Source organism: Mauremys reevesii, linkage group 7 (assembly GCF_016161935.1).
Source record: "Mauremys reevesii isolate NIE-2019 linkage group 7, ASM1616193v1, whole genome shotgun sequence".
NCBI lineage: Eukaryota > Metazoa > Chordata > Testudines > Geoemydidae > Mauremys > Mauremys reevesii.
Genome location: NC_052629.1, coordinates 34,662,821 through 34,679,864, shown reverse-complemented (window position 1 = coordinate 34,679,864; position 17,044 = coordinate 34,662,821). Strand labels below are relative to the sequence as shown.

Below are 17,044 nucleotides of genomic sequence, written 5' to 3'. Positions count from 1 at the left end.
CCAGGTTTCTCTGTGCTTTATTTGCTTGTTGAAAATTTGGCTAATAATTATCTGCACTTATGTAAGCGTTGTATCTAATTAACATGGAAGGTAAAACTCAGTGCCAAACACACTACTGATGCCAGCTATCTGATAGTTCAGAAGGGTGAGGCGCATATCACACCATCAATAAACTCATGTGTAAATTGAAAATAAAGGGTTTTTCCTTAGTTGCTTGAGAATGATTGCTGTCTTACTGACACTGAAAATGGATTGTCTAAGTATTTATACAGAAAATGGTTGGATGCATGTATAGTTTCTCAAACCAGAGGTGAGATCATTGTCCAAATCTATAACTGTCTGCAACTTTGCAATCTCTTTTCTTTCTCCCTTGGAGAGTATTATTCTGTCAATTACATATGAAAAAAAATCTGAACAGCAGGACAGCGTACAGTGAAAGCAGCCAAGCTAGGCTGCAGACCCAGTATTTTTATTACAATAATTTCCTAATGTAAGGGAACTAGCTAGTGCCTGAGGAGGATCTGTGCTTATTTTGTAAATTAGGCAGAATCTTAAAAGTAAAGATGGACTGCAATGCTGTGGAGTCTGTTCAAGAAATTCTCAGGAAGCCAGGACTATTACACAGACAGGTCATTGGTTGCCTACAAAACTGAAAACTGTATGGTGAATGACTGGATACATGAACACATCTAAAAAGCTTTCATTTTTACAGCTTAAAAATATAAAGTAAAAAGTACACACTGGAAACCTGACCACTCCTTCAGCTTTATCTAATTAAAGATGCTAAATGTACCTAAACATAAATTCTTTGAGTTCCTGCATATATATATATATATATATATATATATATATATATATATATATATATGTATATATATATATATATATATATACACGCACACACACACACACACACACACTGTTTAAACAAGCCCTGGGAGTCACATGTAGTATATCACCATGTGTGCCACTGGCAGAATATCAAAAGTTGTGAAAAAAAATTCTGACCTGTACCTAGCCCAGTGACAATGCACTAAAAATACTTCTGCCAAGGTATCCTGTGCTGTAACACACACATATAAAAACTGAAACATCTGTCAATCTTCTGCTAATCATCCAGAGGCACTGTAGCTCACGAAAGCTCATGCTTAAATAAATTTGTTAGTCTTTAAGGTGCCACAAGTACTCCTGTTTTTTTTGTGTTTTTGGTGTTTATTTGTCCACGTAGATAGTGAGGTAGGGACCATATCTTCTTCTGTGTTCCACATAGGGGATTGCGTACACTCTCCACGCCCAGCAAATATATAATAAATAATAATAATGATAATAATAATAAATACTACTACTAATAATGTAGCAGCAGTATCTGGGAAAAGGTACAACCACTGGCTTCAAGCCTCCTCCTTCCGTCTACATCACAGACTCCCTTCCTGCAAGCCATGCCTCCCTTTGAACCCAGTAAGTGGGAAGAGTGGGAAGATGTGATCAAGGCACTGTTGTAACATTGCTGGGAGTCACCAAATTGGAGATTCTCCTGCTAGTTTTGCTTAGTTAATTGTTCAAGCAGTTAGCCATTTAAGAAATACTTGGGCAGCTGAGAGTTACTTCTTTTCAGACACTGAGCATATCTCCAATAATCTAATTTTCTTAGTTGTAAACTGCTGACTATATCCACACAAACAAATAAAACATCGTAACTGGGCCTTTGATTTTCCCTGTGAAGTTAGAAGGAGCTCAAACCAGTAACTTAGGATATTTAAGAATTAAAAAATATATATATATATATATGTAGAGAAATCACTCAGACTATGACTATGGTGATTTAAAAATAAACCAAGACAATATTTAAGATGCAGCATTTCTTGTTACTTAGCTACAAATTATGTACAGTACTGTAAATCTTAAACTATCTTAGATAAAACCAAAACACATGTAATTCAATGGCTACCCACAGAAACTCACTGTCTGGCCACCAGGAAACAAAACAAAATGGCAAATTATGGTCAAGTCTAAGATTGTTATGGATATTTTTAGCAAAAGTCATAGATAATTCATGGGCAATAAAAATATCCATGATAAAATGAGAAGGTGCTAGGCAGATGCCGGGTGGCTGGGAGTTCCACCCCTCCACCCCACACACACACACACACCACCACTTGAGGCGGGGAGCTGCAGGGTTCCCCCATGCCGCCAGAGCTGCGGGGTACCCAATTATGTAGGTGTACCTATTACAACACTGTTGTCCCCTGTTATGGTTTAAAAACATAATTCAGTGATACAATGTACATGGGACTTAACCATGTGTTTATAAATTAAATTTAGTTTAAATAGTATCTAGCCAGCACATAAATATATGAACAAAAAATTTTCATTGCAAGTCTTAAATTACTTCTACTTCTATGTCTCTATTTTCATGTCTCTTTACAGAACAAGGAAACTGTTACTGGTATTTAATTTTGAATATGTGATTAATGAAATTGCTTATGCAAAAGTACTTAAATACCTAAAAACCCTGTTTTCTTACTTGGGGTGGATGAAACACTTGGGGTGGGTGAAAATTAGACCACTAATGATATATCTTAGTTATATATTCTTTAACATATTTAGTCTGCTCATGTCAATATTTACATCTTGATATTTAAAATGCAATAAAATTAAACACACACTGCCAATCCTGACAATGATAAAACTCCTACTAACTTCAATGGAAGCAGGTTCAGATCCAACATTTTCTACAGCTGAGTACAATACTCATGAGAATTTGAAGACCTACAAGATTCATTACTTATTTTGTTTCCCCATGTAAAGACCAATACAGATAAAGGTAGTCTAGATTTTAATGTCACATTTTCTATCCAAATTCACTTAAGTTTCTTCTGGCCTAAGGCTGAGTAACATTTCTGTGAAGTTTCACAGCTCCCAATTTACCTTTGATTATGCAAAAATCACTGCAGTCTTACTTTTATGCCAGCTCAGCATTTAACATATGCACACATCCTTTGCCTCAAAACTGTGCAATATTTACAGAAGAAATTAGTGTTTTCAATGTGCTTAATTTTTCTACATGTCATGTGTTAAACAAGGTTTTTTTTAAATTTGGAAGAAATTTTAGACAATCACACTTCCATGAAGCAAATAAATTACCATTACGTCTTCCCCATGAGAGCAGTTAAATGATTTTCAAGGCCATAATCTAAGTTGCTTAAAGGAAATAGAGCTTGTTCACTGAGCAGTCACAAAATCTGGGAAGCATTTCTTGTTTAAAGTATTAGTATCGACATATTTTAAAAGTTACTGAGCCAGTATACATGTATGAGATTTATACAAAAGATACAGAAAACAGGATTTCAGACGTTACTCATATCAGCTATAGCACTGTTCTAGAAATTCTGAATCTTTTAATGAAACCATATAGAGATTAGCGTTTCAAAATGAAGTTCTTCTCACCATCCCTCACACAACTTTATTTATTAACATCTGGTTGCCTACTTTTTCTTTTATCTTCTGTTTTACATGAAGGTATTGGAGTTGTCACAGAGGAAAGTGAAAGAAATATTAAATTTCTTCCTACAATATTTATAAAAGTATACATTAGCAACCTGCCAATTCCAGTTACTGATTCCATGGCATATGTTGTGTAGGGTTCTTCTCAGTCATCATCCCTCTTTCAAATAATTACTTCATTATCTGCCAAACAAAGAACTAAAGACTTTTCTTTTTTCTGCAGCAGTAGTTTTTAGTCAGTGATGCATGGCATCAAACTGGTGTATTTTGAATACTTCACATTAAAGTAATCCAAAAGCCCTAGTGCCAGCTAAACGAGAGATTTGCAGTGTACAGTTTCAGACTACAGTTTAAAGTACAGTATAAAATACTACTAGATCTCACTCACTTCTCTCCCTACTGGCCTAGAAAGTAGGTTACATTCAAACAATTCCAGACTTAAAAAATGAAAAATACTCCTGGGGCATAAAAAGAGAATGACACTTATCCTATTTCCATAAAATTGTTATAAACATACTCAAAACAGAGCATTTAATTAGATGTCAATCAGCAGGTGGCTCAAATATTCTACAACTCTCAGTAATGAAAAATGGCTAGTTTCCCTTATGTGCCTTTTTAAGTTTAAATACAATGCGTCTGAAGATATATAAACGCTGTACCCTATAAACTGACACAGAATCCACTGCTCTGTCCATAATCTTTACTGATTTAATATTTTAACCTGATAGACTCTAGTTACCATATACCTGACTCCAGGCCTGTTTAAAAACACAACGTACAATTAGGGATCACTGGTACAGTAACTCCTCACTTAACACTGTAGTTGTGTTCCTGAAAAATGCAACTTTAAGCGAGATGACGTTAAGCGAATCCAATTTCCCCATTAAGAATTAATGTTAATGGGAGGGTTAGGTTCCAGGGAAATTTGTTTTTGCCCTACAAAAGGCATTATATACATTTTAAACAATTTTAAATAAGCAATTTAATACAGGTATTAAACAGGCTGGCAGCCCCCCTATCAGCTCCATTATGCCCACCCCCAGCGCCTCCCGCCCACCGGTGGACCCTGCAGATCAGCACCTTTCCCCTACTCCCCCTGCCTCCTGCCCACGACAATCAGCTGTCTTGTGGCCTTCTGGAGGCTGGGAGGAGGAGCGAGGTCGCGGTACACAGCCTCCCCGCTCCCTGCCCTGCCTCCTGCCCTCGGCAATCAGCTGGTTTGCGTCGTTCAGGAGGCGCCGCATCCTCACTCCTCCCTCCAGCCTCCTGAACACCACAAATCAGCTGATTGCCGCGGGCAGGAGGTGGGGGGAGCAGGGGGAAAGCACTGATCCATGGGGTTTGCCAGCAGGCGTGAGGCACTGTGGGGTGGAGGGGGAGACATAAGAGGGCTGCCAGCCGTGGACAAAGCAGGCAGCCAAACAATGTTACAGGGGAGCATTGCACAATTTTAAATCAGCATGTTCTGTAATGGAGCTGGGACGTAAGATCGAAACAAGAGGACATGAAGCGAGAGGACTTTAAGTGGGGAGTTACTGTACATAAGTAGTCTGATTTTCTCTTCACTGATGAGGCAGCAGTAACTACACTGAAGCTTAGGATTCTCACCCTCCAGGATTGGCCTGGAGTCTCCAAGAATTAAAGATTAATCTTTAGTTAAAAATGTTATGTGAAGAAATCTCCAGGAATATAGCCAACCAAAATTGGCAACCCTACTGAAGCTAATTCAGAGATAGTACAAAATTCAGACATTGTTCATGAAATCTGCATACTTACAGTAACTGGGCTTGCTTTTTCCTTTCCTATATTTTAAAATTTGGAAGTTTACACCATCTGTAAAAGAAAATTAACAGAAGGTTTTATCTGAACAGTTCAGTGGTAATTTTCCCAACATTTGTTTGCAATCCGTGCCTTCCAAAGACCTCCATGACTTCAGCCCTGGTGACGGAGCTGCAGGGTCCTGCTGCCTCCTGCAGAAGCAAGGAGCTGTAAGGTACACCCGACTGGGAGGCAGTGGGCCTCCAATCTTCCAGCCGCTCTGGGCAGTGAGTGTACCCCGGTAGCTCCCAGCTGCAGGGGGGTACCCCAGCAGCTCCCTGACCACCGCCATGGGGCAGGAGGGTACAGGTGGCAACAGGGGGATTCCCACAGCTCCCAACTGCATGGAAGGGGGCAGAGGAACCTTGCAGCTCCCCTCCGCCGCTGGGGGCAGGGGACCCTGGAGCTCTGAGTCCCCACGGGTGGTGGGGGCTCCAGAGCTCCCAGCTACCCCACAGCTGCCCAGTCCCTTGCACCAAAATAGTTTGGATGAACTAAGACTATCTCTGGGTATTACATTAGGTGATGTTTGCACTGATTATGGGGAATTCAACTGTCAACTATATTTGCAACCCTTTGTAACTCACTAATTGTAACTCACTATTAACCACCTTTTTCATAGTACATCACCCTTGTATATTTTGCATCAGCATGGGGACTTAGGTCAGCTTAACTATGCTGCTCACAGGTGTGGATTTTTCACACCCCCGACCCTTGTAACTATTAAAACTTGCCATATAAATAATATCGACATTTTAAAATACTAAGAGAATCACTGCTCTGGCTTTTGGAACTTGTACAACATTGTTAAAAAGTGTTATATTCATAGTATTCTGTCCATTCTGTACAGCACAAATACTTAAGAAATGATTTTTTAAAAGCAAGTGCAGTATTAGCTGACCTAAAATGACATGGCAGTTCAATTTTCAATTTAGTTTTACAAATACCTACATTCACAAGTTCTTACTATGGGAATACTCAATAGCCCATCAGAAATCCCGATTAAACATGGATGTTATTTTAAGTGGTACAATAAGAGCACAAAAATGTGCCTTGAGATGGGGATTTATTTTATAGCATCAAGGGCAAAAATAAAGCAACTTCAAACATGTTTTTTTTAAAAAAAGTGCTCCCAGCTGAATTATTCTTCAGAAACCAAGTTATAAACCCATATGAGGTCTAAGATAGATATGCTGACTGACCAATATATACAGAGAAACAGATAATTCTGTACATACAGTAGAACACCAGAGTTATGAACACCTTGGGAATGGAGGTTGTTTGTAACTTTAAAATGTTGGTAACTCTCAACAAAACGTTATGATTGTTCTTTTAAAAGTTTACAGAATAACATTAGCTTAATACAGCTTTGAAACTTTACTGTGGAGAAGAAAAATGCTGCTTTTAACCATCTTAATTTAAATGAAACAAGCACAGAAAGTTTCCTTACCTTGTCAAAAAAATTTTTTAAACTTTCCCTTTATTTTCTTTAGTAGTTTGCACTTAACACAGTACTGTACTGTATAGGCTTTTTCTTTTTTCCCTGCTGCTGCCTGATTGCATATGAGGTGTTTGGTTGACCTAACTCTGAGGTTCTACTATACTTTAGTTGCAAGAGAAAAGCATTTCTGAGACATAACTATTAAACTTAAAAATAATCACATGCATAAAGAATTAGCACTTTTACTGTTACAAGCTAAAAAAAATTACTACACCTTCAGTTTCTTTTTTTGGTTCAGGATGAGTCAAGTGTAAATGAATAAAAAGGGATGATTACAATGTGTGAACTATACTAGACCAGTCACTGCATTTATAGATCTAATGAAATGTATGCTGTCAAGCTTACATACAAGATTGCTAAAAGTGACATAACATAAGAACAGCCGTATCGGGTCAGACCAAAGGTCCATCTAGCCCAGTATCTGTCTACCGACATTGGCCAATGCCAGGTGCCCCAGAGGGAGTGAACCTAACAGGCAATGATCAAGTGATCTCTCTCCTGCCATCTATCTCCATCCTCTGACAAACAGAGGCTAGGGACACCATTCTTTACCCATCCTGGCTAATAGCCATTTATGGACTTAACCATCATGAATTTATCCAGTTCCCTTTTAAACATTGTTATAGTCCTAGCCTTCACAACCTCCTCAGGTAAGGAGTTCCACAAGTTGACTGTGCGCTGCATGAAGAAGAACTTCCTTTTATTTGTTTTAAACCTGCTGCCTATTAATTTCATTTGGTGACCCCTAGTTCTTGTATTATGGGAATAAGTAAATAACTTTTCCTTATCCACTTTCTCAACATCACTCATGATTTTATATACCTCTATCATATCCCTCCTTAGTCTCCTCTTTTCCAAGCTGAAAAGTCCTAACCTCTTTAATCTTTCCTCGTATGGGACCCTCTCCAAACCTCTAATCATTTTAGTTGCCCTTTTCTGAACCTTTTCTAGTGCTAGAATATCTTTTTTGAGGTGAGGAGACCACATCTGTACACAGTATTCAAGATGTGGGCGTACCATGGATTTATATAAGGGCAATAGTATATTCTCAGTCTTATTCTCTACCCCCTTTTTAATGATTCCTAAAATCCTGTTTGCTTGTTTGACCGCATCTGCACACTGTGTGGACATCTCCAGAGACCTATCCACGATGACTCCAAGATCTTTTTCCTGACTCTTTGTAGCTAAATTAGCCCCCATCATATTGTATGTATAGTTGGGGTTATTTTTTCCAATGTGCATTACTTTACATTTATCCACATTAAATTTCATTTCCCATTTTGTTGCCCAATCACTTAGTTTTGTGAGATCTTTTTGAAGTTCTTCACAATCTGCTTTGGTCTTAACTATCTTGAGTAGTTTAGTATCATCTGCAAACTTTGCCACCTCACTGTTTACCCCTTTCTCCAGATCATTTATGAATAAATTGAATAGGATTGGTCCTAGAACTGACCCTTGGGGAACACCACTAGTTACCCCTCTCCATTATGAGAATTCCTACCCTTTGTTCCCTGTCTTTTAACCAGTTCTCAATCCATGAAAGGACCTTCCCTTTTATCCCATGACAGCTTAATTTACACAAGAGCCTTTGGTGAGGGACCTTGTCAAAGGCTTTCTGGAAATCTAAGTATACTATGTCCACTGGATCCCCCTTGTCCACATGTTTTTTGACCCCTTCAAAGAACTCTAATAGATTAGTAAGACACGAAAACCATGTTGACTATTGCTCAACAGTTTATGTTTTCCTATGTGTCTGATAATTTTATTCTTAACTATTGTTTTGACTAATTTGCCCGGTACCGACGTTAGACTTACCGGTCTGTAATTGCCGGGATTACCTCTAGAGCCCTTTTTAAATATTGGCGTTACATTAGCTAACTTCCAGTCACTGGGTACCGAAGCCGATTTAAAGGACAGGTTACAAACCTTAGTTAATAGTTCTGAAACTTCACATTTGAGTTCTTTCAGAACTCTTGGGTGAATGCCATCTGGTCCCGGTGACTTGTTAATGTTGAGTTTATCAATTAATTCCAAAACCTCCTCTAGTGACACTTCAATCTGTGACAGTTCCTCAGATTTGTCACCTACAAAAGCCAGCTCAGGTTGGGGAATCTCCCTAACATCCTCAGCCGTGAAGACTGAAGCCAAGAATCCATTTAGTTTCTCCGCATTGACTTTATCGTCTTTAAGCTCTCCTTTTGTATTTTGATCGTCAAGGGGCCCCACTGGTTGTTTAGCAGGCTTTCTGCTTCTGATGTACTTAAACATTTTGTTATTATCTTTGGAGTTTTTGGCTAGCCGTTCTTCAAACTCCTCTTTGGCTTTTCTTATTACACTCTTGCACTTAAGTTGGCAGTTTGTGCTCCTTTCTATTTGCCTCACTAGGATTTGACTTCCACTTTTTAAAGGAAGTCTTTATCTCTCACTGCTTCTTTTACATGGTTGTTAAGCCACGGTGTCTCTTTTTTAGTTCTTTTACTGTGCTTCTTAATTTGTGGTATACATTGAAGTTGGGCTTCTATTATGGTGTCTTTAAAAAGCGCCCACACAGCTTGCAGGGATTTCACTTTAGTCACTGTACCTTTTACCTTTTGTTTAACTAACCCCCTCATTTTTGTATAGTTCCTCCTTTTGAAATTAAATGCCACAGTGTTGGGCTGTTGAGGTGTTCTTCCCACCACAGAGATGTTGAATGCTATTGTATTATGGTCACTATTTCCAAGCGGTCCTGCTATAGTTACCTCTTGGGCCAGCTCCTGCGCTCCACTCAGGATTAAATCTAGAGTTGCCTCTCCCCTTGTGGGTTCCCGTACCAGCTGCTCCATGAAGCAGTCATTTAAAGTATCGAGAAATTTTATCTCTGCATTTCGTCCTGAAGTGAAATGTTCCCAGTCAATATGGGGATAATTGAAATCCCCCACTATTATTGGGCTCTTAATTTTGATAGCCTCTCTAATTTCCCTTAGCATTTCATCATCACTATTACTGTCCTGGTCAGGTGGTCGATAATAGATCCCTAATGTTATATTTTTATTAGAGCATGAAATTTCTATCCATAGAGATTCTATAGAACATGCGGATTCGCTTAAGATTTTTACTTCATCTGAATCTACATTTTCTTTCACATATAGTGCCACTCCTCCCCATGCACGACCTGTTCTGTTCTTCTGATATATTTTGTACCCCGGGATGATTGTGTCCCATTGATTGCTCTCAGTCCACCAGGTTTCTGTGATGCCTATTATATCAATATCCTCCTTTATCACAAGGCACTCTAGTTCACCCATCTTATTATTTAGACCTCTGGCATTTGTGTACAAACACTTTAAAAACTTGTCCCTGTTTATTTGTCTGCCCTTTTCTGATGTGCCAGATTCTTTTTTATGTGACTGTTTATCATCTGATCTGGCCCTTACATTATCCTCTTCCGTCCTCTGCTCCTGACTATAACCTGGAGATTCTCTATCATCAGACTCTTCCCTAAGATAAGTCTGTGTCTGATCCACATGCTCCTCTGCAGCAGTTGGCTTTCCCTCATCTCCTAGTTTAAAAACTGCTCTACAACCTTTTCAATGCTTAGTGCCAGCAGTCTGGTTCCACTTTGGTTTAGGTGGAGCCCATCTCTCCTGTATAGATATGGTATGAGTTAAGCCTTGATGGACACTACCAACCCAGCAGCATCACTACCAAACTATCAGTGGCTGCAACAGAACAGACAGCATCTCTCACTGTCCTCTGCCTATGATGTGTAGGATCATGCAGCATTCTTACTTTCTTAAATGTCATGAAGGAATTTATAAGAGCTGCAGTGTGAGCAGTAATGATACCCAGCTTTCCCTACCATTCAAATTAGTAAAATGGGGGAGTAACTGTTTGGAGTCATTACAAGATTCTGGGAAAGGGGACCACTGTCAGACCAATCCACCCTTCTCTCTCAGCCTATTGGGTGATTAAATCTGTGGCCTTAGTGGTCCAAAATGACAATTGCTGTGTGATTAAAATCTTGACATCCTAGTGAGGTGACAGAGCTTGTAAGTTTTGGAAAATCAAGTAAATGACTCTTAATTTGTACATTAGGATATCCTACATTTGGCATCAAAAACAAAGCAGGCAAGGTAGGGGTCATGGTGCAACAGGCAAACACTCAAACCAGGTCACCTCTGTTAAGCCTAATTTTAGGTTTACCAGTCTTGATAAATCTCACTATTTTTCTTTCTTTTTATCCTTTCCAGTACCGCCCTTACTCTATAACACAGTAATATCAATAAAAATGTCATTTCTGCCAGGAGTACACAGGAATATTGCTCAACTGTTTTTTTTTTTAATTGTAGTTTTCAGCTTGTTTCATCCTATGAAATACAACTGCTGTTACGAACTAGCAGCTTCTATCTTTTCCAGCCTACTAAATTCAAAACGTTAAGAAGATCATCATATTGGTTACTTGCCTTATTAAAATATACATTCCAGATAAAAGTGCAAAATATTAAGTATAGACACACATATAACCAACAAACTGGTACTGCGGGCTCACAACTAAATAATTTACTTCAATGGGAGTTGTGAGTCCCAAGGTGAGGGCTCATAAGCCTCAAGGTCAATTAACTGGCAAGAGAGTTTATCTAAAAGCAATGTTGTAAATGCAGTATTTGTTTTTAAATAATGTAGATTTAAAAAATATACTTGTTTCATGTAACCCGATATAGCAAAAATTTCTCCCTCCTATGTATTATTCAAGAAAGCCAAAGTGGTAAAGGACTGTTGAACATTAATTGTTGTTTGCTGTGTACAAGACAAGCTCTGTGCAGCTCAAAAGCTCTCTCTTTCACCAACAGAAGTTGGTCCAATGAAAGATATTACCTCACACACCCTCTCTCTCTGCTGAACATTAAGTCACTTCTCAGATGATTCTCCATGTCTCCTTACCAATTATTAAACCTCTTACAGGGCAGAAAGAACACCCATTAGTTTAATAAATCAATCTGAGTGGCTGAGAGAAATGTTTCTCTAGAAATCTCCCAATAAGTTGTTGGAAAGACAAAAGCATTTTCAGCAGCCATTTTAAAACTGATTGTTTGAAAATGGGTGGAATACTTAGGCGTGTGCATAGACCCGTTAAATCGACCTCCGATGCATCGACCACCAACTCTTGTATGTGGTGGTCAATTGGCGAGCAGTACAAATTACCAAAGAGGGAAGGATCAGAGCTGGTGAAAAAGCTTAGCAAACAGAGAAATAAAAAGGAAGAACTACAAAGTTTTTATTTCCTACAGACTTTTTCGTTCAGAATGTATGCAAGCATCTTATATTTGAAACTATTGCAAAGGTAATGATTTTATATTGGCCAATGAAACATTCCATAGGGTCACACAAAATTTTATTTTCCTAAAAGCCAGAAGTATCAACTCATTTATTTAGCAATGAAAAATCATCTTTGCCTCTTATGGATTTTGCAAGTCTTCTACAAAAGCCTTATATATTCTGAATGCCAATTGTAGTTTGAAGTTTACAGCATCATCAAATTTATTATAAGAATTCTGAGTAGTTAACTGCTATTATATTCCATTTCTACTTCAACTCATTCTAATACTGGGACACCTATTTAAAACCCGTATAAAATGACTGTCAACCCCATATGTAATAGGTCTAAAAGTTATAAAATATATATGTATATATAAGAAAACCATCACACTTGTTTTCTATTTCCTGAAGACAACGGTCTTACCATGATGCTACCAAGCATTCTGGGCTAAATTTGATTATGTAGGTCAAAAAAAAAAAAAAGATACTGGCTTCTTCCATAGCTTTCCTATGATGCTATGGTTTAGGTGCTATTTTAAATCCTTCTATCATCTCCTGTCGCTGCATCATGAGCAGCCCATCGCCACATTGTCTGCTTCAGGCTACAGAATGTCCTTCAACTAGGCCCGGTGGTTTTACTTGGTCTTGTGACATCAAACAAAAAAAATGTTTTTTGCTTCACTGTTGAGCTTTCACGCTCTGCTTTATTTTAAGGATGAATGTCTGTATGTCATACTTGGTAGAACAAGCTATGTCAAGTCCTTAAAAAAGAAAAAAAAATACTGAAAGGGAGATTACTTCTTATGGTGGTAACTTAGCTTTTCAAAGGCTCTACTCCAGTCTAGATTCTTCTCTTTACCTTATCACATGGAACAGTCTACCTCACTTGGATTGAGTAGAAAAGTTGTTGAGCAGCTTCTAATTTTTTTTCTCCTCCTTAAATGTTTAAGGAATCTTTATCTTCAGCAAACAACCTTAAAATTTACATTCCTAACACCGTGTTCAGTTTTCTGATAATTGTTTTAAGGTCTCCATGGGATTGATGTTATCTGCATCTCTGAAGTGACTCAGGTACTTTCTACTGCAAAAACCTTGAATGGAATGAAAAAAATTTCAGTTCCACCTACCTATTTGTTCTAAAAAAAAGGCTTCAGGGTAGCAGTTTCTTAAACATATTGCTGATGGTGTTAAAGCCAGATTCATCGGTATATAGTTAAGATTCTCTGAGGAATGAATCATTAAACTGTTCATGCTTTGGTTCATTTCTCATTGAGCCTTACATAAACTACCTAACAGACCTAAGCAGAAAAGGAACTGTGCTGTAAAAATTAGCTAGCATTCAAAACAACGTTAGCTATTTCAGAACTTGTTTTTCCAGCTTATCTGCATCATTTTTTGGTTTTGACTTCAGATCTATCTTAAAACTTATGTCAGACTTTCCCCCCTTGACTTAGGCCCACAAGCTGAAACATTTTAAGCTAAAAGGTCAATTGACATTTAAGAAACACCTTATGCTGAAAGACTACTAAAACCAAGATGGATCAAAGCAGTGCAAAATTATCATGCAAAAGAAGCAACAGAATATTTTAGACAGCTTTCTGACAGAACAACAGTCTCAACAGTCTAGTACTGAAATTCTCTAGGAACCATACAAGCCTTTTTTCTTCTTTTCAAATAACGTTTTTAAGAATGACTGGAACTGTTCATCTGAAATAAGTTTTATCATTATAAATAAATCATGGCATCATTCACCAATTAGCTCAGACTGCATTCAAATGAATGCTGCAGTAAGCTTTAAAATCACTCAAACCAAACTAAACTGACTGGATCACTAATGTGCTGATGTTCAATTATTTCTGTTAAGAATGCTACAGAACATTAAACACTAACAACAGTCTAAGCCCCAAAATAAATTTAATTCAATACTGTATGCTTCTAGTTTAAATAATCTTGAATTACCGGATCATTTCCCCTCCACTTACCTTCTTCTCTAATGACTGAAATGGAGCTAAGCTATGACATATTTTGGCACAATATACTATTAACTTGACTCAATAAAATAACTGTGCTGAAATTCTATTTTCTTTGATATAATGTTAAACCTTTAATGAACTTCTTTAAAGTGTGATCACTTTAAAATCCCATACAGGACACTGGCAGCACAGAGTGTTTACTAAGAAGTTTGTGTTTTACACTTAAAGGATTCTGATTTGTTGTTCAAGAACTGCCAGAAGAATGCTTATCCTACTAGTTCCTTTTCTCCTACAGTGGACCACCTGAAACAGACTCCCTCCTAACCATGAATCCAGATCCTCTCCAGTAATTTTACTGTTTAATTACTGGAAGCCCTTAGGATAATATGGAGATAAAAATAAACTTGCTTTATTGTAATGTGTATGCTTATTTTCTCTTCTGGCATGTAAGATTTAATCGGACAAAAATCTCTTCACCGCCTGCAGCAACCCCAACTTCTCTAATCACTTTGAGTCACTTTGCTACGTCCTCCAATTCAAGTTTGACTGTGATTTATTTATATTAGAAAGTGTATACAGAGCTGTGTAAGGTGCTAAAAGATGCTTGCGTTTAAATAGTCAAAAAGCCTCTGAAAACTTTGACTGAGGCTACAAAAAGCAGGATGTTTCACCACTAAAAAATTCCACAAACCGCAACTACTGTACTTTGAAAAGACAAACATAGACAAGGAATATTAAAGTGGTATTAGCCTCAACTTAATGAAGCTTGGTCTACACTACAAAGATAATTAGATCGATATTAGCTGCCTTATGTCAACCTATGTCAGTTGCTACTCTACAGCCTTGCTCCCACCAATTTAAGTGCCCTACTAGGCAGACATAATAACTCCACCTCCATGAGAGCTTATGTTGGTGTAGACACTGAGTCACTTACACTGGCTGCTGGCTAAAATTCTTGTCAATATCACAGAGTGCTGGAGTCCTGAAATTGACAAGAAAGGCTGGTACATTGCCTTCTGTGATCCCCACACCTGGCTCACAGCTCAGGCCGTCACCCTGGGATGGGTGGGGGGCTCCAGCTAGAACCCAGCTGCCTCCTAGGCTCTGGCCTACCTGCTCCAAGCGGGCTGCTGCCCAGGATCCTCTCCCCCCGTGGGAGCCCTGCTACCTCCCCGACTCCCAGCTGGGCTGCTGCCTGGGCTTCCCTCTCCCCACAGAGCTCCTAGAGCTGTCAGAGTGCAGCTGCTCTGAGCAGACACAATAGATACCATAAAGTTGACAAGAACATCAATTTCACAGCTGGTAGACTCTGTGCTGTGAAATTGAGCAGAAGGGGTGGGGGGGTGGCTGTCAGTGCTCCACAATACCCCACTGCAGGGGTGAAAGCTCTCCTGGTAAGGACGTGTTCCACTGGCAGGAGTAGGGTAATGTGGACACCAACAACCTATTGAATTACTTCAATGGCTGTACTCAACCTAAATTAAATCAACCTAAATTTTGTAGTGTAGACCAGCAGTTCTCAACCAGGGGTCCAGACCCCTTGGGGGGGCTGCAAGCAGGTTTCAGGAGGTCCACCAAGCAGGGACAATGTTAGACTTGCTCGAGCCCAGGGCAGAAAGTTGAATCACCGCTATGCAGGCCTTAAGCCCAGGGCCCTGAGCCCTACCACCTGGGGCTGAAGTTGAAGCCTGAGCAATATAGCTTTGCCGGCCTGCCTGTGGTTTGGGGCCCCAGGCAGCTATCCTGCTTGCTACCCTCTGACGTTGGCTCTGGCTTTTATATGGTATTGGTGGGCCATGGAATTTTTATAGCATGTTGTGGGGGCCTCAGAAAGAAAAAGGTTGAGAACCCCTGGTGTAGACAAGCCCTGAGTTGAACTTCTTGCTAGAAATTTATCTAACAGCTACAGACCCAAGATCTAGATCGAGGTGGGCAAACTACAGCCTGGGCTGCATCCAGCTCTCCAGCTTACGCCGTGGGGTGGGATCCGGCGCTTGCCCCACTCAAGCGCTCCAGGCAGGGAGTGGGGTTGGGGGCTTGCCCTGCTCCGTGCGGCTCCTGGAAGCAGCAGCATGTGCCCCCTTCAGCTCCTATGCGTAGGAGCAGCCAGGATGCTCCGCATGCTGCCCCTGCCTCAAGTGCCACCCCCGCAGCACCCATTGGCCGGAAACCGCAGCCAATGGGAACTAGAGGGGCGGCACCTGCGGACGGGGCAATGCGCAGAGCTGCCTGGCCATGGCTCTGATCTGGGTCCATTTAGAACTGGCCGCCTTCTTTGCTCAAGAAAGACGTCCTGCATTTAATGGCTCCATATCCTTCCTCCTAGATAATTCTTGTCAATCACCCTGGTAAAGAAAAAAAAACTATCCTTTATCCATCATGCCTTTTAAAGGGAGGTGGGGGGGGGGAGGAGAGAAAACCCAGCTCCCCACTGGCCATCATTTCCTGTAAAGTTGGCCAACAGCCTGTTCTCTTGTCTGTCAGAGGTCTCCTAGCCAAAACAGATGTGCACTCCTGAGCAGCCAAATCCTTATATTAATTATCCAGACAGCCCAGAATGGTATGTTACTTTGTTTAGGAACACAGAATTTAGCAGCTATGACATAAGGTTCTATAGCTTTAATTTACGTAGCTGACAACATGACAGTAGCTAAAGCTTTCATGGTATGTTCCCTGTCTCATCCCAAATCTCATTCAGCTGCCTTTATTTTGTAGTTTAATTTAGCTATCTTGGATCGTGCAGAGTCTCAAAACACTACAGTCAAGCAAAGGAAAACTGGATCCTTATTGGTATAAAGATTTATATTGGTGTTAATTAAATACACTGATAGTACCACCAGTTATAGCTGACTGAACAAACAAGTGCTGATTTTGAACTTAATTGATTAAATTTTTTAAAGTCTTGTTTTCTGATGCAAAGACAGTAAGAATGATGATTTCTTATCGGTCC

General features: G+C 39.5%; 1 protein-coding gene across 15 annotated transcripts in view; it reads right to left on the bottom strand.

Annotated features, from left to right (window-relative positions):
* The window catches only part of SGMS1 (sphingomyelin synthase 1), a 195,888-nt gene that overhangs the window by 50,389 nt on the left and 128,455 nt on the right, over positions 1-17,044 (bottom strand). For 12 of the 15 annotated variants that reach the window (XM_039481248.1, XM_039481246.1, XM_039481255.1 and 9 more), the window contains one exon: positions 5,281-5,337. The exons of the other annotated variants lie outside the window; for them this stretch is intronic. The gene's annotated coding sequence lies outside the window, so the exon portion shown is untranslated. The remainder of the gene's footprint in view (positions 1-5,280; positions 5,338-17,044) is intronic. 15 annotated transcript variants of the gene reach the window in all.